The sequence below is a fragment of the Schistocerca gregaria genome, chromosome 1, assembly GCF_023897955.1.
Source record: "Schistocerca gregaria isolate iqSchGreg1 chromosome 1, iqSchGreg1.2, whole genome shotgun sequence".
NCBI lineage: Eukaryota > Metazoa > Arthropoda > Insecta > Orthoptera > Acrididae > Schistocerca > Schistocerca gregaria.
Genome location: NC_064920.1, coordinates 297,335,021 through 297,358,713, shown reverse-complemented (window position 1 = coordinate 297,358,713; position 23,693 = coordinate 297,335,021).

Here is a 23,693-nt window from a genome sequence, read left to right as displayed (position 1 = left end):
GTATGTTCACTGCTGTGTGTAAATACATACAGCGTACACAGGGCGACGTGTGAAACTGATAGCGATTACACCCTTCCGCTGTTGTAGAAATCTGCTCCAGTGCTGCAGATACCGTGTGAGCTGTAAGTGGTAACCAAAGTACGGAGAAATATTCTTCGGGGCTCTGTTGCGTAGCAATCAGATTGCTTTCAGTTCTGAGAAATGTCCAGGTACAATTGTGGATTTGAATGATCCATGAAGTGACTTCTTTTACGAAGAAAGCATCGAACTATTTCACTAGAACCGAACGCTCCCGTCGGAATTGTTCTCAAGCTGGTATTTGTTGTTAAATCACAATAGAAGTATACGCTGGTTGTAGAATAACGCTTACGTTCTTGAAATGAACAATATTTTTTTGTTCTATTAACTGATTTCCTTCCATATACACATATAGTTTACAATGTAAATCAAAATTCGAAAAGGCGTCGATTTTTACATTACAAGAATGGCTCTCCTCTTGTAAAATTTACTCTTAACAAGAACAAAAGATCTATATCCTAAGAATAATTATGTGAGTAATAAACAATATCTTTGTCTCTCTCTCTCTCTCCCTCTGTCGCACTGTCATAGCAAGTCACACAGCATGACACATCATAGGTATGTAGGCATAGCATTTAAAACTGTGCTTTTCACAGATGTATTGTTCTGACAACGATGATTCCTTCTAATTCGACATTATCGTTGTTGATGTATAACATTAATAAATTCGCGCTATTCCAAGCAGATATTTCAGAAGGTGATGAGTAAACGTAACCAACGACTGACCTTGCCTGTGTATCGACGGCATCAAGTTCTAATGTAGGGACGCTGTGAAGCGCGGTAATTTGGGCTCTTTGTGTGCTACATACTGGCACATAGGCCTATGAACCTAACCCTGGCAATGTGAAATTGTGTGCTGTCTCTCTTTTCGTTCATCTTTTCCATTCGCAAAGTTATCACAGACAACACAAAACGAATGGAACAGATGCGCAGTGACACTCTTGGCCAGAAATGACATTTAAAATATCTATAAATATATTAAATATCATCCATCACATCGTGACATGCGTGAAAAGAAAATGAGGTGAATTTTGATCCAATCCTGTATTTATTTATTTATATTCATTGAGGTATTTTTCTCAGCTCTAGATAACTGTGAGAGGGTAAGTTACAGGGCGTGTTAACTCTTCATTTAAGTCTCACATCTTTGCTATTAGTGAGCCCCACATTGAGTTGACAGAAATAATGGGATAGTAATATGCTCATGTACAGATGGCGGTGGTATCACGCACACAAGGTATAAAAGGGCAGTGCACTGGCGGAATTGTCATTTGCACTCAAGGACGCGAATTACCAGTCAACGAATGCGGAGTGGTGGTTGGAGCTAGGTGCATGGGACATTCGTATTCGAAAATCGTTAGGGAATTCAATTTTCCGAGATCCACAGTGTTGTTACCTCTCACAACGGACAACGCAGTGGCTGACGGCCTTCAATTAACGACCGAGAGCAGCAGCGTTTGTGTAGAATTGTCAGTGCTGAAATATATGCAGCTGCCAAACCTCGAAAGCGCGGCAATTCGTGGGAGCGTCACACAACACACCTGCTCCACCACCCTACTCCAGCCAGACTCCCTCTGCCCGCGCTCCACGCGGCAGAGTTAACACTACCAAATATCCTAAACACTTTGGTTCTCCGCACGACCTATCGATGTAATCGTTCGATAGCATAGTTTTACCTAGGCCAGCCCCAGCGTAAAAATACAAATAATATTTACAAAACAAACCAATAGCACTTCGGTAGTCCCAGCTATCTTGCACACCCAAAATATCTGTGGAACAATAACAGCTATTGGAAAACGACTTTCACCGGTATCAATGTAGGGCTGGGGCCCATGAATGTACATATTTGGAAACATTCTAAAACGAAAGAATATGTGTTTTTAACACAAACTTATGTTTTTTAAACTGGACCACCTATATTTATTCTTCAGCAATCCATAGCATGACAAAGCACATTCACAATGGCGTTGATTGCATCACAATATTCCCATTACATCCCGAGATATTAAGACGCGAAGTTGACGCTTGAAACACCCGACATGCGCTGCTAGCGCACGTCCTAAGGCTCCGGCGTGAACCCCACGCTGCCCGTAATGGCGATATGATTGACATGCGTAATCACACTTGTAAGGTCAGTTCGTGTACAAAATCCGGCACCGGCAACACTTTCGCTGTTACGGACGGTTACAGAGACAGCATAGTTGAATATTTCTGCATTGGTTCTTCCAACGACATGTTGAGTCCATGCCACGTCGAGTTGCTGAGTATCAGAAGGTATCCCTTAATATTGCTCTTCTCAGTGTACTTCATACGCCACGTAGCGTTGTAGAAAACCCACGGAATCCTTCAAACTGGTGGGCCGATAACAATTTGTTAATAGTTTTCTCTTCTTAAACACTACGTCAAATTTTTGGATGCGTAGTTTAATATTACACGTCCAATAGATTTCACTGTATTTCATGGAGCAACAACTTCATTACTTTTTCGTGACATATAAGTAAGAGATGGAGAACAAGGAATGTTAATAAGGGAAAGGGAAGTGTTCATTATGAAATGCTTTGTGTAGGCATCTTAGAATTAATGCTAAATGGATTACAAAATCAAAGATGAACTTCTGCAGCTTCAGATAAACAGTCAAAAATATTGTTCAGAATTACTATAATACTGGCATGGAAATGTATTTACATGTACGCCAATACAAAACGGACTATGTACTGACTCCGAACTTCAGTCAACGCAATCTTGTAAAATAAGTTTGATAAGTAAAATGTAAGGAGCGATCAAAAAGGTTCCGTTCGAAGGCCGTACAGTCCACAGACGGTATGCCACTCATGCAAAATCGCCATGAGCATTGAGGCAATCATCCCATCGACGCACCAGGTTGAAGATACCAGTTTGCTAAAACACCTTGTCGTGTTGCGCCAAGAAGTCCGTATCTGCCTATGCACATCCGTCCGACAGGAATCATCGATTCTTCAAGGACCTTTATTGAGGGACCGAAGGCATGATAATCACATCTGAATGACTGTAGGGTGGACCCTTGAACACTTCGAGTACCTAACGATATTTGGGACATGAGTACGTGCGTTATCATAAAGCAGGTTTTCGACAGACGTGCTTCCCCATATAGGTTCTTCATTCTCTGATAGATATACACAGGTGTTTGTTCTTCGGCAGCCATGAAAACAAAATCAGCCCGTTGGTCCTGTGTGGACGCATATGGTAATAACGCCACTATAATTCACGTTTCCGTATCTGCCGCACAGACGTCGAAAAGACACGAAGGCCACACTAGTCCCTTGTACATATGTCGGTATTTATATACGGACATGAGTCGCGCTAATGCATATACTCTGCAGCAACGCCCTCATACGAAAACTTTTTGATCGCTCCTCACATTATATTTCCACGATACATTATTTGGAATACCTTTTCCATTAAAATTTACAAGTAGAAATTGATTTGTTTGACATCTAATGTAATTACACTATCATGTGTAACGTGAAGAACCATGTATCATACTCTGGATAGACACTGCCCATGTGTAATTTTCCGTACACGCAATGATGCAAAGAACTGAAGATTATCACTAGACAGGCCAAAATCATCCATGTACTAAGAGAATTGTAACTTTAATTCCAGTTGTGAAGGAAATATAAGGTGAATGGAAGACGCTCCGAATAATGCATCCCTTCATTGGAGAATGAAAATGATAGTGATTGACCAGTGCTATTCAAAATATTTAATAATTGCATATAGTTGGGAAATTTTATTGGTAAAGGCTGGTAATCTGGTAACCTGGCTATACAGCTGCATTCGCTGATGAGCCACAATGTTATGAGCATCGTTCATAGCAGGAATGAATTCCGTCGTCTGTGTTGCGGAAACGTGAGGAATGCAAGTGAACGGAGCGAACGGTAATTGGGAATCATTCTAGCGATGAAAAAGTCAGCAGATGGGGACATGCACTGATATAAGGATCTTTGAGAAATGGCATATGGTGTGGCCAGGCCAACGGGAACGAGGATATGGGAAACGACGAAGCTGGTCAGTCTGTTCCCTTGCTATTGTCGTGGGCATTTATGGGAATTGGGTAAAGGGCGGTGGAACCATCAGTGGGTGCCAATGTATGCATTACGGTATCGTAGCGCACCATCCAGTTGACATTGTTGAACATGACTATACTGAACAACAGACAGTCCAACGTGTTTCCATGTTGACTCAACAACGCCGTTACATAACGGATGCAGCTGGCAACGGTTCATGGAAACTGGCTGAAGATAAATGGAAATGAATCTTCTGGTCGAATGAATCCCTTTTCGTATACACCAGCGTAATGGATGTCTCCGGACAGGTCGCCATATAGGTGAAAGGCTGATCGAAACACCCAACACACCACGGACCTAGTGTGGTTTTGGCGGTATCATGCTGTGAGAAACATTCACCTTGTCCTACAAGAGACCGCTTGTGGAATCTTGAAGGCACAATGACAGGTGTCGGCAACGTGAATATTACTGCTGATCTCTCATATTCCTCCTAGGTTGATGTCTCTCTTGACAGCGATGGAATCCACCAGCAAATCCAACTATTCGTGTCCCAAATGCAAATCGTACTACAGTGGTTTGAGGATCGTGATAGCTAATTCACAATGATATATTGACCATCTAATTGTCCCAACCTGACCACATGAAACACATCTGGGTCGCTCGGTGTGCGGCAAAACCACCGGCCAGTAATTTACTGAAAATCGTGTCCTATACATTGAAATCTGGCGCCACATACGGCTCGACACCTACCAAGATATTGTGAGTGAGTTACTGCTGCGTACGATTATAATGGGTTGTAACACCCCAGATATGGAACCTCTAATGAAAGCCCTTTGGTAGCAAAAGAACTAGCAAAATTAGTTATCCTGATGTTGACGGGAGATAATGACAACAAAATTAACACTATTGCAAGTTTGACTAACCGGAATACTTTGTAACTAATAACGTTTATTAAAAAGAAAGTATAAGAAGGCTGTTTAGCTCTTTATATTGGTAACGCCACGTAGCGCTCTGTATGAAAATCACTGACTGTGCTGTGTGCAATATGTGGCTGTTTGGCATTGTTGGAATATTCACTATTGTAGTGTTGGGCAGTTGGATGTGAACAGCGCGTAGCGTTGCGCAGTTGGAGGTGAGCCGCCAGCAGTGGTGGATGTGGGGAGAGAGATATGGCGGAGTTTCGAAATTTGTAAGTCTGGATGTCATGAACTGATATATATAATACGACTTTTGAACAATACTAACGTATATACATTGTTTATTCTCTATCAAAATCTTTCATTTGCAAACTGTGCCTATCAGTAGTTAGTGCCTTCAGTAGTTAGAATCTTTTATTTAGCTGGCAGTATTGGCGCTCGCTGTATTGCAGTAGTTCGAGTAACGAAGATTTTCGTGAGGTAAGTGATTCATGAAAGGTATAGGTTATTGTTAGTTAGGGACATTCTTTTGTAGGTATTATTGAAAGTCAGATTGCGTTGCGCTAAAAAATAAAATAAAAATATTGTCTATCAGTTTACTGTTGATCAGAATAAGTAAAGAGAGAAATGTCTAAGTACGTTCTGTTTTGCTCATCTGTTTGAAAATCAAATAACATAAAAAGTTTACTAGCATAGTCATTCATAAATTTTTCTAAGCAGATGTTTCAAAAGGACTAAATGAGACTATCAGATGATACGAATCCTGAAACTTTAAATATATAATTCAAAATATATTCTTTACGAAGATTAAAGCACAGACCATAAACAGATCAGAGACAACATTTATCCAAGAAGAGAGTTGTAACCGCATTGAGCTGTAAGTTCGCTGCAACTACAATGTAACACTGCAGTGGAGATATTAATTCAGTCTCTCTTGTAGACGTCGCAAACAGTAGTAAGCCTATTAAAAGCTACTAGATTGTTTCAAACCGATCTGAAGTTTTAAAAGTTTTCCAGTATCGACTTGACGTACTAGTGAGAATTTCGAACTGAAGTAAAATAACATTTACGGTTTAGACAGACGATGGAGCAGTTATTATACATGAAAGTAAAGTAAATCGTGTATACCTGATGAACGCTGGGACTTAGCCTTCGTGATCTGTGATTGTCACGAACATCAAAGGACACAGCAATATACCAAACTATATTATTAGCCTTGAGTAGGAAACAGCTACATGCGAACACGAAGAACTTACTGTTGTCGGAAGCTGTAATCAATGTCAGAATCGCTGATGCAAATAGATCCAAGACCCTGAGTGACAGATCGGTGTGTTTTCAGTGCAGGTTTAAATATTTACGAAGTTCAATAAACTCCAATATAACCTTAATGCTTCGTGTCGGCTACGTCATTTAATGGAAATTTACTGTGTAATTGTGAAATTAACTATTTCTTGAGAGAACGTAGAAGATAAAGGTGATCTAGTGATTTTATTAACAATGGACAGCAAATTTACACCGAAATACGAAGCTTTCTGGATGTTGTCAGAAGAGTATTTTATCTCTGGAATTACGTCGTATTAGTTGTCGAATTAACACCGTAGCAACGCCCTGACGACGCTATATTAATTAATAAATCAACATCCTAGCAAAAACTATGATGTGGCATCGGCTCGAGTGATTGACTTTATAATTCAAGGTGTCCTAGTATCTGTGTTTGAACACTCATTCGGAAACCGGGCATAACAACTACAGTTATCAAGTTCGCCTAAGCTTATTAGCCTGTCGCAAACACGCGAAGAATATTTGGTTAATTGTTTCAGATCAAGGGAGTTGTTGCGGTACGTAGTGGTGCATTTGCTGTGGGTTCGTAGTAAAGAAGTCCGACAGACTTCGAACACCAGCGCTTCAGTTTTAAACAAGGGCTGCTTATACATTCCGGCGTGCTGCTACATCGATCCACTGATGTCAGTCTAAGGGAGATAGTGTCTGAAACTACTCAACCAAGCGAGGAATTTGTTTTTAACAGTTACAGACCGGAGTCGTCGCGATCGACGGACGCTGTTCCATGTCAACCAGACTGGGACAACCATCACCATCGAGCTGACACAAATAAAACTTCACAGGGTGCAGAGACATACACGCTCTTTAGCAAGAGGTAATATTTTTTTAGTTCAGCAGTGTATGTAACACAAATATTTAAAGGTCCCAAACATGTACACAGCTGAATCACTGAAACAACCTCTGAGTACTAACGAGTCACTTGTGTACGATGGGACAGGAAGCAGGTTACAGTAGTCGTAATTTTTTTCCGATATAACGATTTTTCGAACGCACTCTCTACTTTTTTCCTTTTTTTCAGGAGATCTGCTTGTATTTTGTAGAAACTGAAGATGAGAGACCATTGCTGTGGCCGAGCAGTTGCGTCACGTCACAACGTGTAGTTTATTGCTGCTGCCACACGTCCTTGACAGATATCGGCTGTTCGCAGTCCACTGAAATGGTACAATGACATGTCAAGTTGAAAATCGTTTTAGCAAGCTGAAAATAGTCGCAAAAAGAAAAAGCAGATGGTCAGTTACTTGCGACGCATTGATGGTATCAAGTGAAGACTTGTTTCAACATGCAAAATGCTTATTCAGATTCATGCAGTCAGGTGCACAGGTCAGAACCCTGTCCACAGCATCACAACCACACCCTTCTACAAGGACGTCATCAAGATGCAATGTGTGTTTTACTGAAGTGGATCTATGATGTCACAATCTAAGATGGCGGAATCAATCATTATGTGGTGGCACTATGCTGGTCATGAGAACGAAACAAACAATCAAAACACGTACCGGCCATACTGATGTCACTGAGACATCAGGAATTTCGCCTTCTTGGATTATGACATCATTTCGTCAATGTCTATATTACTTGTACATGATATAATGAAGCAACAGAGTGTTAGGTCAAAGTTCAAAAAATCTTCCGTGATCAAATATTTGTTACTTTATTTGCATATAAAGGTAAAAATTTTGCAGGGACACCGGGAGTGAATATAAGCCATTTTTATTCAATCCAACTGCCACGATATATATGTCGTGTTTGTCTTCCTCGAGTTAACGAGCGCTTAACTGCCATGCTTTGGTTGACAGGTGAAGGGGAAGGAAGAGGAATGGGGGCATCGGAGATGAAGGTGTGAAAGGCACAACTGTGCTAGTCCCAACAGTTCGAATATTTTTATTTTCCATTAGTAAAACTAGCTTATTTTCGGTATCTTGGATTTTAACTCACTGTTTCATCTTAATGGCCCAAAAATACAAAGCTGTACTTGACTTTTTTGCTTTAATCACGTGTAAAATACTAGGCTCTGTTAGAATAAAAGGAGGAAGTGTGGTAGGGGAGAGAGGATTGGAAGACGGGGAGGGCTGGGTATGTGTGGTCACTGATTGGAGGTATGGCTTGACAACATAGATAATGAGGGTTTGGCGCAAGGGCCGTACTTGTTGATGTTTACATCGCAGAAAGTGCGGCAAAGTCGCCACAAATATACCACGATGTCCATTCCTCTTTAACTAAAGCGAGTGTGTTAACCAGTATAGCAGAATCTACAGCCTAAGAGGACTTTTAATGTAACGCACTTTATCATACTATAGTACCTTAGTATGCTACTTATTTCCACACTGTTTCTTCTGGAGAATTCTTTTAAATTTCAGCTTTCCATTTATCATTAGTAATTTGTGCTCCTGGATACTCTTTACAATCCAATAATCGATTTCGGAATCCCTGTCCATAATGTAATCCAACTGGAATGGGGCCATATCTTGTCTATCACGTAACGACAGACAGCTGAGCTCAGGATGCGCAAGGCACGCGATATCAGAGCATTGATCGCAACCTGTTCGTGTGCTTCCATTGCCGTTTGATTTTCCCCTGCTACCAGTTAAAGGACGTCTCGTTACTACATCGACTTTCGGAAAATAGCCGTAATTTTCAACTGTTAAATGACGTCGTTACGATAACAGAAGTCGTAGTCAACTACAACAGTCAGACTGAAGAAAGACAACATCTCAGTCAAGATCGCAGTTGTAAAACCTTTATTTGTGGTAATCGGTTTCGCTAAACTGAATCACCATAATTTGATTTAGATAGTACAAGAGGCCAGTTACAGTTTATCGAGATCAGATTATGGTAACTCTATTTATCGAAACGTTCATCCCAAATGAAGGTTCTACAAACGCTATCATGGCTGAGAAGTTGTGTTCCTTCAACCTGAATATTTACAGCTCGCTCCTTGTCTCTTTATATGAGCAAACTGACTATGACGGTTTTCTGAAAGAGCGTGAATGTGTCACAGAAAATCTAAGCACGCGACAGTGCAGTACATAACAGAATCAACCAGCAAACAGAAACATCAGTAATATAAGTTTGATCTCGGTTGCTATGGACACACTTGCGTCTCGGGACTTGAGTAGGAAATTGTGGCTCCTGAAGTTACAAGCTGAAGCGATCTAAGTGCCGTAGCACACACAATACGCCGCAGATGGAGGCAGTCCAGAGTGTCGAAGTAAATGAGTAGACTGACCGAAGGCCACAAATATGTCAAAGTTGGTGTGGACCAAGATTGTATGAGTAAGAGAGATGTCTCTACGCTTAATCTTGAAGAAGAAAGCGAAGTCATTGTACTGAAACTGCAATGGTGCGTAATCGGAAGCTTCATGTACGGACAGTAACTATAGGTTTGTCAATCAACGTGGGATTCTATCAAAGCCGCTCACCTGAGGCTGTACCGCGACTGGCGCTTCAATTGAACTTGCACCGTTGGTGCTATAACTGCCCACATCGTGTTGTGCCGACTCCACTGTAGCTTGAATGGATTTTTATATTTGTTTTATATGCCCGACTTCTAATTTCACCACACAAGTCTCCAGGGTTGAGCAGTTAGTGCCCGATGATGACACGGAACACAGTTTGTTAAAGCGGAGTTCACCGTTATTAATTATGTTTTTAGATTTAATGTTATTACTCGTACGTTCCTTTGTATAACAGTGCGTCGTCAAAATAAGTTTGAAATGCTAATGTCTTGGCAATACATAATGTCGACTATTGAGTTAAAGATCGTACCTATTTTGCCATTTTAGAGAATAAGAGACCTTAAGGGCTTCTGCTACTATACTCTCAGTAACTTCTGCTACTATAGTCTCAGTATCGAATGTTCACTAATTTCAGTTTACTTCCTATCTCACTTTAGTATTTAACACAAATTATATATCAATGCTATTTCAGAGATATTACGTCTGTTCCACACTAACGGAATAACACGTAATTGTCATTTAACATCAATTTTATTAATAATCCTTTTTCTCATGATGTAAATGTTAATAATGATCACTATCTAGGAGGAAAGAGGGATTGATCTTAATCATGAGATAATAGCTTTTAATGAGCCCGCAATCGTTAATTAAATAAAAAGTCACGTTCAAGGATGATATGCTAACAACTTTCGTTACGTACGTTTTCAAGATCTGTCAAAACTAATCCTGTCGCCCACAATTCAGATTAACAATGACGTTAACCCCTTTTGTCGGAACATCGAATCGTAACTATTATGTGGAAGTTTATTCTAGTCCCCGAATTAATTCCTTTCAGATACGCGCACGACCGAACATCAGAACGGAACACAAACGACTTGTTTTAACAACCGAACAACGCCATGACGTTACATTACGACAATGTCCGACCAGTGAATATATCTTTGACTTTATCTTGTCTACTCTGCTTAATTAGATTATTCCTAATTACAATTTATTCATCTATTTAACGAAAACATCATACAAAAAATAAAATAAATTTATCCCAACGTAAAAGATCCGTTATAGTGCCGATTCAGGTACCACCTATTCCACTCATCTTATGTATGCCTATAATACGTACTTACACTGATATAATGCACTGCTGGCCACCCAAAGGGCAACACCCGAAAGAAACATCCGAATCAGATGAAATTTGCAGCATGCGGTTGCGGCGACGAAAGCTACACAAGATTAGAATTTCAGCGCAGGCGCACAGCATGGGCACCGTTAGTTCCACCTGCAGGTCTTATAAAGGAGGAACCGAAGTCAGTGTGGACGTACTGTAACTGTTCTTTCGTGCTATTGTTTAGAGTAAGCAGCTTCAGCGTGCCTTGCAGAAGACTGCGAGCGTCTTTCGAGCATGTTTCGGCGTTCGACCGGTCAAGAATACTTGCCTGTATTGATTATGAATAACCCTTCAGAGAAATCGGTGATCGGGTCAGACGGTACCAAGCAACTGTGAGGCGCATTTGTAATTTCTGGAGGCTGGAGAGAACGATGGGCAGACGCCACGAATTGTACCCATCTCGTTGCACCATGACACGTGATGACAGGCATACTGTGCGCATGGCAGTGACGGATCGCTCTTCTCCATGACGAACCATACCACACAAAAATCGGCTTGTTGCTCTACAAGCAGTGTCGGTGCGTGTCTTTCGACGTCATTTGCACTAGAGTGAACTGTCCGCAAAGCATCTACTGCTTCGTTTACCACATCGTCAGCGCCAGGTGTTTTCCTGGCAGTGTTACGGAGAACGACGAACATGGATAACCAAACGGAAGGACACTGTTTTTAGAATCCCGATTCTATCTGCACCAACACGATGGCCGGATTAGAGTCAGGAGACTCCATGATGAGCCATTGTTAACGCGAAACAGCCAGCCTTACATCTCTGAAGTGTTCGAACGTGTTGTCCTCCCATACCTTCGGAGCTTGCCACATTGCAACAGAATAATGTGCGACCTCGCGTTGTACGCAATACTCAAGAGTTTTTCGTCGTCCATAGAACTGCACTGCTGCTTTGATATCCCTGTCCTCCCGAACTTCTGCCTTTCTTAAACGTCTGGTGGACGTTTGCCTAACGACAGGCCCGGGATAAACCAACCACTGCTACACTGGATCAATTTCGGTAACATGTCGAAGCAGCATGTACTGCTGTATCCCATGAACGTACCCAGAACGTCTTTGACTCAATGCCGAGAAGTGCAGCCAGTAAAGGCGGCAAAATTTCATCATCTTCCTCACTTCACATAGGGCTGAATTACTAATCACGTAGTCATTTAAATGGTTCAAATGGCTCTGAGGACTATGGGCCTCAACATCTGAGGTCATCAGTCCCCAAGAACTTAGAACTACTTAAACCTATCCAACCTACGGACATCCATGCCCGAGGCAGGATTCGAACCTGCGACCGTAGCAGTCACGCGGTTCCGGACTGAAGCGCCTAGAACCGCTCCGCCACAGCGGCCGACCATGTGGTCTTTGTACAACGTGTTATCTCCACAGTCAATTTGACTCTCATATCTCAGGTCCTCCTTCGTGTTGCATTTTGCATGACAAGCAGTGTAGCTCCGTACTTAAGAATCACATACAGCCACTACCTCGATCAAAGATCCGTACTTAACGACTGGAAAGTGCACGGGTCAAACCAATAGTCAAGAAAGGAAGTAGAAGTAATCAGATGAATTATAAACCCACAAGAGTGTCGTCGATTTGTGCCTGCTAGGGTAGCCAAGCACGCTAACGCGATGCTTCCTGGAGTCGGGTAGGCTTGCGGCCCCGGATCGAATCCGCCCGGCGGATTAACGACGAGGACCTGTATGCCGGCCAGCCTGGATGTGGTTTTTAGGCGGTTTTCCACATCCCGCTAGGTGAATACCCAGCTGGTCTCCACGTTCCACCTCAGTTACACGCGTCGCAGACATTTGAAACACGTCCGCACTATTCCATGATTTACGCTAGACGCAGACAGTTGGGGTACACTGATTCCGTCCTGGGGGGCCGGGGTGGCGGCAGGAAGGACATCCAGCCATCCCTAAAACTAACATTGCCACATCCGATGTAAACACGCCGACCCTGCGATCGCTGCGGGACTATGGCGTAAGCGAAAGAAGAGGAAGAAGATTTGTAGCAGAATTTTAGAAATTACACTATTTCCGAACAAACGAAAGCTGAAAGATTCGAAAATGAGCGGAATGAGAGCAATGAGACTAGCGTTCAACGACTTCCAAAGTAAGACGTTGTCAACCGACCTGAGTATAAACCCTAAGAGATTTTCGTCGTATGTAAAATCAGTAAGTGGGTCTACATCATCTGCTCATTGTCCCAGCGACCACACCGATACCGAAGCAGAAGATAACAGAGAGAAATCCGAAATACTGAACTCGGTCTTCCGAAGTTGTTTCACAGCGGAAGATCCTAACACTGTCCTCCGTTGCAAACGTCGAAATGCCAGATATTGAGATAAGCGATCGCAGAATTGAAAAGCAGCTACAAACGCTTAGTAGTGTAAAGTTTCATGACCAGATGAGGTACCTATAAGATTCTATAAGAATTATGCGAAAGAACTTGCTCCCCTTCTAGCAGTTATTTATCGTAGATAGCTTGTGCAACGAAAGGTACCTAACGAATGGAAAAAAACCTCAGGTCATTCCCGTTTTTAAGAAAGGCCGTAAGAGAGATCCACATAATCATAGACCTATATCGTTGACGTCAATTTGTTGTAGAATTATGGAACGTGTTTTATGCTCAAGAATGATGACGTTCTTGGAAAATGAACAGCTCCTCTATAAAAATCAACGGATTCCGCAAACAGAGATCCTGCGAAACTCTGCTTGGTCTGTTTCTCCATGAGATCCACAGCGTAGTGGACAATGACGCTCAGGCTGTTGCCGTGTTCCTTGATTCCAGTAAGGCATTTGGCACCGTCCCGCATTGCCGATTAATGAAAAAAATACGAGGTTACGGAGCATCGGAGCAGACCTGCCATTGGATTCAAGGCTTTCTTGCAGATAGAACTCGACACGTCGCTCTCAACGAAACTAAATCGACAAATGTAAAGGTAATGCCCGGAGTACCACAGGGATGTGTGATAGGACCTTTTCTGTTCACTATATATATATATATATATATATATATATATATATATATATATATATATATATATATATATATAATCTAGTAGAAAACGTCGGATGATCTTTAAGGCTATTCGTATATCATGCAGTTGTTTATACCAATCGCAACGCCAGAAGATAGTAAGAATTTGCAGAACGACCTGCAGAGAATTGATGAATGGTGTAGACTCTGGCAGTTGACCCTGAACGTAAACAAATGTAACATATTGCGCATACATATGAAAATAAATCCCCTACTGTAAGGCTACACTGTTGATGAAAAACAGCTGGAGAAAGTGCCTGCCGTAAAATATCTAGGAGTAACCATCCAGAGCGACCTTAAGTGGAATGACCACATAAAACAGATAGTGGAAAAATCTGACACGAGACTCAAATCATCGAAAGAAACTTAAGGAAATGTAGCTCATCCACGAAAGAAGTGGTTTATAAGGCGCTTGTTCGCCCGATTCTTGAGCACTGTTCATCTATATTGGATCCCTATCAGGTAGAGTTGATAGATCAGATCCAACGAAGAGCGGCGCGTTTCGTCAAGGGATCGTTTAGCTGGCGAGAGAGCGTTACGGGGATGCTCAACAAACTCCACTGGCAGACCTTACAAGAGAGAGGTTGTGCATCACTGAGAGATTTACCATTGACATTTCGGGACAGCGCTTTTCGAGAGGAGTCAGACAACATATTGCTTCCCCTCACATACGTCTAGCATACTGACCACGAGGAGAAAATTCGAGAAATTAGAAACAATACAGAGGCTTACCGACAATCATTCTTCCCATGCAGTATTCACGACTGGAACAAGGTTGGAGGGATCAGATAGGGGTACTGAAAGTACCCTCCGCCACCCACCATTAGGTGGCTTGCGGCGTACGATGTAGATGAACTCGAGGAAAATGATCTGTTAGCGCACAATCAACACGGATTCAGATATCATCGTTGTTGTGAAACACGACTTACACTCTATTCACGGGAAGCGATGAGTGCTATCGGCAGATGATCTCAAATTGATCGCAGATTTCTAGATTTCCAGAAAGCTTTGAGACTGTCCGTCACAAGCAGTACATAATCAAACGATGTTCCTAAACAGTATCTTTTCACTTGAGCGACTGGATTCGTGATTTCCTGTCAGAGAGATCGCAGTTCGCAATAACTGACAGAAAGTCATCGAGTAAACCAGAAGTGATATCTGCCGCTCCACGAGGAAACGTTACAGGCCCTCTGCTGGTCGTAATCTATATAAACTAAATAAAATATACGGAGACAATCTGAGAATCCTTCGTAGACTGTTTGCAGATGATGTTGTCGTTTATCTTCAAATAAAGTCATCAGAAGAACGAAGACAATTTCGTCGTTATTTATACAGGATATCTGTAAGATGCGAAATGTGCCAATTACCTGTAAACGATAAAAAGTGCGAGGTCTACAACATGAATACCAAAACTAAACCGTTAAATTTCGGTTACATGAGAGGATCACACAAAACTACAGGCTGTCAACTGAACTAAATATCTAGAAATTATAATTAGAAGCAACTTAAACTGGAACGATCTCTTACATAATGCTGTGGCGAAGGAAAACTAAGGACTACGTTTTATTGGCGGAACTCTTAGAAAATGCAACATGTCTGCTATAGAGGCTGCCTAAGCTACGCTTCTTCGTTCTCTGCTAGAGTACTGCGTTGCTGTAATATGATACTTACCAGGCTGGATTGACGGAGAGCATAGAATAAAATCAGAGAAGAATGCCTCATTTTGTATCATCGCAAAATAGGGGAGAGAGTGTCATGGATATTATACACGAGAGTGCGTGGTAATTATTAAAACAAAACGCTTTTTAGTTGTGACGAGATCTGTTCACAAAATATCCACCTCCAACGTTCACCTCTGTATACGAAATTATTTTATTCACCCTCACCATCATAGGGAGATATAACTGTTGTAATAAAATAAGAGAAATAACAGCTCGAACTGAAGGATTTAACCGTTCGTTTTTCCTTCGCGCTGTTTAACTGTTCGTTTTTCTTTCGCGCTGTTAGAGATTTGAGCGGTATTGAAATAAAGTGAAAGTGGTTCGATGAGCCCTCTGCTAGGCATTTTCATTTAAGAAAGAAATGCAGACTATTGAAGTAGAAGTATATGTGGACACAGATGAATCAAAACATTAAGACCACTGACCACTGCGAGACTGAATCCCTCCTTGTGGCGCGTCACGCGATAGGGAAGGTAAAAGCTGAGCAGAGATGAATGGGAAATTATCCTGTTGACAATACTGGCCTCAAATGAGGTAATCCAGTGACATAAGTCTAGCAACAAGCATCTTGGAAGTCATAAGACTAGTCTGCTGTTCACACTTTCCTGCCGTCAACGTCTGCAGAGTTTGGTTGAAGGACGATAAAACCTCAATGTTGGTCCTCTGGGAATCCGTCAAGGAAATGGGACTGCAGAAGGACACTCAGTACTTGAATAACAGTAACAAAACCAGCGGCTGTATTTTAGTCAAACGTAGTTTATCATTTTAATACGTCTTCAGGTCAATGCATATGGAAACATACATCACAGGACAGAAGAGTATAAGAGAACAGACAACGTAAATCATAGTTTACGACTAAAAAGAGATAAATCACATCATAATATTACACAACAAAAATATTGTATTGTTATCCACACGAAATAGAATTAGCATCTAACTGAAATCTAAATGAATGGCATATGGGACTTGAGGGGAGCCCATAAGCACAAAGAATTACACCAGCAAAGCGAACGCATTCACAACAATCCCTAACAGGCACCGTCAATGGGTACCCACAGGGTTAAAAGTAACATACATGGTAGATGTCGACAAACTATTGCCAAAGAATATCTGATGTGGCAAATCCGCTCTTTACGTTTAACAACAGGCTATAAAGAGTAAGCACATTGACGCTGATGTTAAGGATATGTGTGGCTGCAGTCGCATTGCTAGTGTAATTCTTTGTATGTGTGGCTTCCCCTCAAGTCTGTTACGCCATTGTTGTAAAAATAAATAAAAATATTGCAGTACAAGTTAGATGATTATTATGTTTCTTACATATAACAACAATATATTTTCTGATGTAATTTTATCATGAGTTTATCTCTCTTTAGTCATAAACTGTGATTTATATTGCCTGTGGTAGCACATTCTTCTATCATGTTATATATGTTTCCATATGCAGTGGCCTGCAGATGACACCATGTGATGTCGAACTTAAAATAATAACCGACGTTAGGTTCAAATACAACCAGTGGTTTTGTTTTCATTATTGTACTAAAGTGCTGGACTTTGACGCCTCATCACAGAACAAGTGTTTAGGATGCTTCCCCTCTCCGTAACGCTAGAGAGACGGCGGTCTATGGCAGCTCTGGAGACAGAGTGCAATGCTGGTATAGGCACGAATGTGTAGGAGCCTACATTTCAGCACACACTGTTGAGCATAGGTCTTTGCAGCAGACGGCACTTGCCTGTTCCTTTGTCAACCAAACAGCATCGAACAATTAGGAACACAGTGTGCTCGGGGCATCGTGACTACTTCTTGGATACTTGGAACGGCGTTCCATGGTTCGATGACTCATGTCTTTTGTCGCCAAGTAAATGGGCGTGATCGGATTCGTTGTCACACGCAGGAACTGATACAATATATACGCATCGCTCCCTGGGTGAAAGGTGTGTGGGGCTGGGGTAGGAGTATCAGTTTTGGGCTATGGGGCACCTGCATCTCGGCTTGCATTGGACCAGTTCTAGTAATCGAAGTGAAGTACGTGAATATTACTGCACACCACCTGCATCGCCTCGTGCTTGATGTCTTCCTGATGGAGAAGGCAGCTTCCAAAGTGATCCTCTGACAAATTCAGAATCTTGCTACAGTGGTATGGTACAGTTGCATGATAGTGAATTCCGTTGAGAGCCAACAAATTCGCCTCATCTGGACACGTTGGAAAACATCTAGGGCGCTATTTGGTTGCAGCTGCAAGGCAACAAAACAAATAACACCTAATTTTATGCGAAATGTGTGATCTATTAGGTTACAACATGAGAGCGCCTAAGAAAATTAAAAACGTGACTTTCGGTAAGACAAATCATGTATTAAGGAAACCGCTGATACCAGAAATAAAATAATATTCCACAGAGACGTAAGTGTAGTAAATCTTCACGCATTTCAACAATGTTATATAACTAACACATATAAACTTATAAGTTGGCTCCAACTAAAATGACAATTTGTTTAGGATTGTGAATACTTTACAACTGCGTACACTCAATAACTCAGACTATTAGCCTTCACCATCTGCCAGACCAGCCCCACAGTATAACACAAATATACAAATCTATCTGCTACAGATACCGTAAGAAAATTCCCTACATTACACCATATCTTACCACTAGTCAGCTAACTTGGAATCATGGACTCACCTTGTATATAGTTTCATAATCAAAATATTACACTCTCTTACACCACAATCGTAACTACCAATTTCTGCAATTCACTTGATAATATTTTTCACGGCCTTGGGGTGCCTCTATACAACCACAAAAGAAGCAAGCACTTTTCACCTATCCAGGAGACAACCTCTGTACGTAAACTCATCGGCAAATTACACTCAATACCTGAGTACAGAGTCGAATGGAGGATCTGGAGCAGAGGTCAGACAGTTATGTGACAACGTTTGCTGAAGATACTAGGTTTCACTTAATAGGTCAGGGGTACATTACACATTCATGAAGCGGCTACTTGGGTATCGGGGAATGGGTGGAGTGGACTGGCGGATTTTTAGGTGTGAAGGTCTCGGGAAAATACAGAAACGGGTTCAGTCTGAAAGGGAGCAGGTCAGGGTGAGGGTCTACTTAAGAGAAATCAGTATTATAGTTCTAAATTGTTGTTGCTGTGTCGGAAAAGAACCAGAATTCGAAGAACTAACAGAAACCGTTAGGAGTACTTAAAGCTGATTAAAGCCGGAGGTAAGGTCAGTCGAAATTTTCACAATGGAACTAACTATAGCTTTGATTATAAATAAATCTTCTATTCTTTTTTATTTACTTTTCGCAAGACGCGTTTCGGGAAATGATTCCTGTTTTCATGTGTGTTTTTTGTGTGTATTAAGCCATTTCAATTTATGTCGTCAATCTGTGAGTCTACTTCATTTGGTTGACTTTTACTGCAATATATAAGAAACACTCGATTTTCAGTTGGTTATCCGTTCTTCTGGTGAAGTTAGTGGCGAAATGTAGGAGAATTTGTACTTACAGTTTCCTAATGGTCTATTTGTGCAGTGTCTCACACACACTAAACATCACACAAAAATTGGTGGACATTTTAAACGTCGAAAATATCTTATATAAACAAAACAGTTACAAAAATCTTCTTACAAGTAGTCCACAGAGATAACATCATAGGTCTTCCACAAATTGTGATATGCTTCTGTACAGAGACCATTTAACAAATTGGCTCAAAATATTACTTACATAGACTTTACAATTGTGCTTATTTCTGTGTTTTACTATATTTATTTAAGTATACTGTCGAAGCATCTGAAGAAATTCAGTGATTCACTTTCAAGTTTTTCGTTTAATATTTTATCTTCATATTATCTGTAATGTAAATATATCTCCAATTCTTCTACAAAATCCATTTTATGTTCTTTATTTAGTCGTTGGAGTACTTTTACATTTTGCTCTATTTTTCCACTTGGGTGCCACGTATTTGTATGTGTGACGCTACTGTTGAGTAGTGTGTTATGTGTGTCGGCTTTATTGAGCTCTGTGTTTCCGGTGTTGAAATTTCGGCCTGTTTGTCCTAGGCTGAACGTGGAGCATACCTGGGGCATGTTACCTTGTATATTTCAGAGTCTGAATATGGATCATGGTTACACTTTATATTATGTATTTGTGTTTGTTGTAGTTTATTAGATGTAGAAAACCCAATTTTTACTTTGTGATTTTTGAAAATATTGCGCAATTCTGTGATACATTGCCTATGTATGGGATACTAGATGTACATTTAATTTTCTCATTTTCTTCTGTGATGCAGATTGCACCTCGGACTTTCTTCACTTTGTCTAGGATTGTATCAATCACGGAAACATTGTAACCATTGGCAACTGCAATCTTTTTCGCAGTGTTAATTTCTTGTTGGATGTTTTCTTGCTTCAGTGGTATTTTTGCTGCCCTGTGTAGCTTTGATCAGTATGCTGCCTATTTATGGATATTTGGGTGACATGAGGTTGCAGGGATTGTGGTGTGAGTCATTGGGTTTTTCTTATTTTCCTAATTTATGAACCAAATTGTTAAGATAAATATCCTCTGTACAAAAGCATATCATAATCTGTGGAAGACCTAAAATGTTATCTCCGTGGACTACTTGTAAGAAGGTCTTTGGAACTGTTGTTTATATAAGCTATTTTCGACGTTTAAAAAGTACAAGAAGTTGCGTCTGATGTTTAGTGTGTGTGAGACTCTGCATAAATAGACCATTTGAAAACTGTAAGTACAAATTCTTCTAAAGTTCGCCACTAACTTCACCAAAAGAATCGATAAGCAACTAAAAAATCGCATGTTTCATATATATTGCAGTAAAAGTTAACCAAATGAAGCAGACTCTCACACATTGACAACATCAATAGAAATGGCTTAATAATCACAAAAAACGCACTTGAAATGGGAATCATTTCCCCAATTTCCCCAAAGCCGTCGTATGATAAGGAAATAAGGAAGAATCGTGGCTAGTAGCAGGAAACTTATTTATAAACAAACCTATTGTTTTCACAGTCGCAGGCTTTCAAAAACCATTTATAATGGATTAAATCAGGAACTAACGGTATTCAAAGATTAAATGCAGTTAGTGGTGGAGTGTTAGTTGCTGTTTGATGTTGTTTATCTCTAATGAAATTGAAGTAGATGTTTTCTGGCAATTAGTATGAGTAGACATCATAACTGACAACGTGAGTAAATGAATAAGCGGGTACGTTTATCAACCACCAGTCTGTTGTTCTTCTTTCCATCTGCCTAGTGACTGTGTGAATGCCACGAATTCCACTCCAGTGTCATTATCTTCATCTCTTAGAACAGCATTTGCTAAGGACGTCCTCAATTAGATTTTAAATGTATAGCAACCTCTGTGTTGCCCTACACTTTTTACCCTCTACACGTCCCTCAAGTACCATGTGTAGTATTAGTTTTCTCGGTCACTTTTTCTCCTCTAGCGGAAATGTTAATGCGTAACTGCGCAAGTGATCGATGTGGATCAAAGCCTCATTACGTGACCAATAGAGAAAGAGTTTATCTCTGACTTGTGATACAATAAATCTGTGGATATTATGCGGAACATTACGTGTACTATGGACTTCTTGCTTCGGACTTAGCATTTGGGGAGAGTAGGATCGCAGCGAAACTGTAATTAGCGGCATTTTTTAAGGCGCCATTTCAAATACGGAATGTAATTTGATTAATTATGATAGCATTTCATCTGATACAAGAGGATAAGGTATCGTGAAATGTAGCTATGAAGATCACTTATCGGAAAATATAATTTCATGAATGGAAAAGGTACGTTTAATTCTTTTGGTATTTGAACTTCTCCCTTGTGAGTATCTAGGGACATTATTTGGTGTGTCGTAACTAGTAGGGAACTTCCTATCCTTGGAAATAACTGATACCTGCACCATTGTCGTTTATGCTCTATTTTGGGAGAGTAATTTCTGGACTTTTATTGAAAGAAATACACAACTTGGTCACTGATTTCCATGCTGCGGAGTGAGTATGTCGTAGCACCCAAGACGGCTTCCATTCAGCGTACATTTGTGCCTCTGACTATTTTAAGAATTTTCGGAGTAGACGATCGCCGGAATTCTGCAGAGCCACAGGTATTTTATTCCGGGAGCTGACTTAGCCATCGAGAGGCAGACAGAGTACGATTATAAGCTGTAACAGTCCATCATTTTGTTTTATAGACTTGAGAAGTTATGTAGAAATTAAATTTATATCTGGGAGTGTGAGAGAAATTTGTGTTAAAATATCTGGGACGTGAGTTCTCGCGCACAAAAGTTTCTATTTACGTAACTAGATATTATTCAGTCACAAAAAGTTAACTAATTTAATGGGGAAAGAGATTAAATTGACTATCGTTTAGGTCATAACTCTGTGTATAATATTTGTACATCTGTTTCATGCCGCAACGGAAATTTTACTGCTGCTACGACATTGGGTGCAGTCTACGAAGGTCCGTTACATGCGAATTTCATGCCAGAAACTCGACGGAAGATAACACATAAATGCAGGACCTCTGAGAAATTACCTTTCTGCCTCTTTCATGAGGCCGACGTGGTTCTTCTAGAGCGCAGAAGTGGCAAGATGTCTGTTGCTGTTCTGTTTTCCATTTTTGCTATCATTCTGTAGCGGTAGTTTGTGAAGTGCTATGAGATTTTAATTGCGTGTGAAACATTGACTCAGTTTATTGTGTGTGTTAATCAGGAAAGTAGAGTTTACGGAACTTTAGGCAACATTTCATATTCTTAACTCGCGCGCAGTTCAAATTGCAAACCGAAAAAGAAAGCGAAATGCAGACAGCAAACGTAACGGACGCTACAGACGACCCTAGGATCTAGTTAGACCCTCAACACCCGCAATTGATCCCCTCACCGTAATTACGCAGAAGCGTAGTTTTCTGTGTGATAATATGTCTCATATGGCGTAAGCGCGAAAGGATATGACTTCTATCGAAATAAATACACAACTTGGAAACTGATTCCCATGCTGCAGAGTGAGTAAGTCATAGCGCCCAGAAGGGCTTCCCTAGGGCGTATGATTGTTCCTCTGACTGTTTTAAGAATTTTTAGATTCTGGAGAGCCACAGAAATTTTATGTGCTGACTTTGAGATCGAGAGGTAGACAGAGTATGATTGTGAACTGTAACTGTCTAATCATTTTGTTTTATTGACTTGAAAGCTCAGTTAGGAATTAAATTTAATACCGGGTGTGTGTGAGATATTTGTGTTAAATATTGGGGACGCGACTTCTCTCAGCCAAAAGTTTCCATTCAAATTACTAGATATTATTCGTTCCTAATAATTCGACTTCAATATAATGAGGAGAGAACTTAAACGTGGAGGATAGTCCCTGATGTGTTAATACATGTCCTATCATCCTGTCCCTCTTCTTGCCTGTGTTTTTCATGTTCCTTTTTTCGCCGATTCTGCGGCGAGTCCACTCTTTCCTTATCTTATTAGTCCCCCTGATTTTCATTTTTATTTTATAGCACCACATCTCAAACACTTCAATTCACTTATGTTCTAGTTTTCCCACTGTCCATGGTTCACTACCGTACAATGCTGTGCTCCATAAGTACGTTTTACATAATTTCTTCCTCAAACTAAGGAACGTGTTTGATACCAGTATACATCTCTTAGCCAGGAATGTCCTTTTACTGTGTTAGTCCGATTTTTACAAGTATTTTCTCTTTATTTTGTACGTCCTCGATCAGTCTGGTCCCAAGATATTACAATACCTTAACTTAGTCTACTTCAGAAGCACCAGTAATGGTATTAGGTTTGTGGGTATTCTACTTAGTTTCGTCTTTCTTCGATTTACCGTAAAATCGTATTCTTTACTCATGAAACATATTCTGTAAATTGTCCTCACTTTCACTGGTTACAGCAATATCATCAGCGAATCTTATC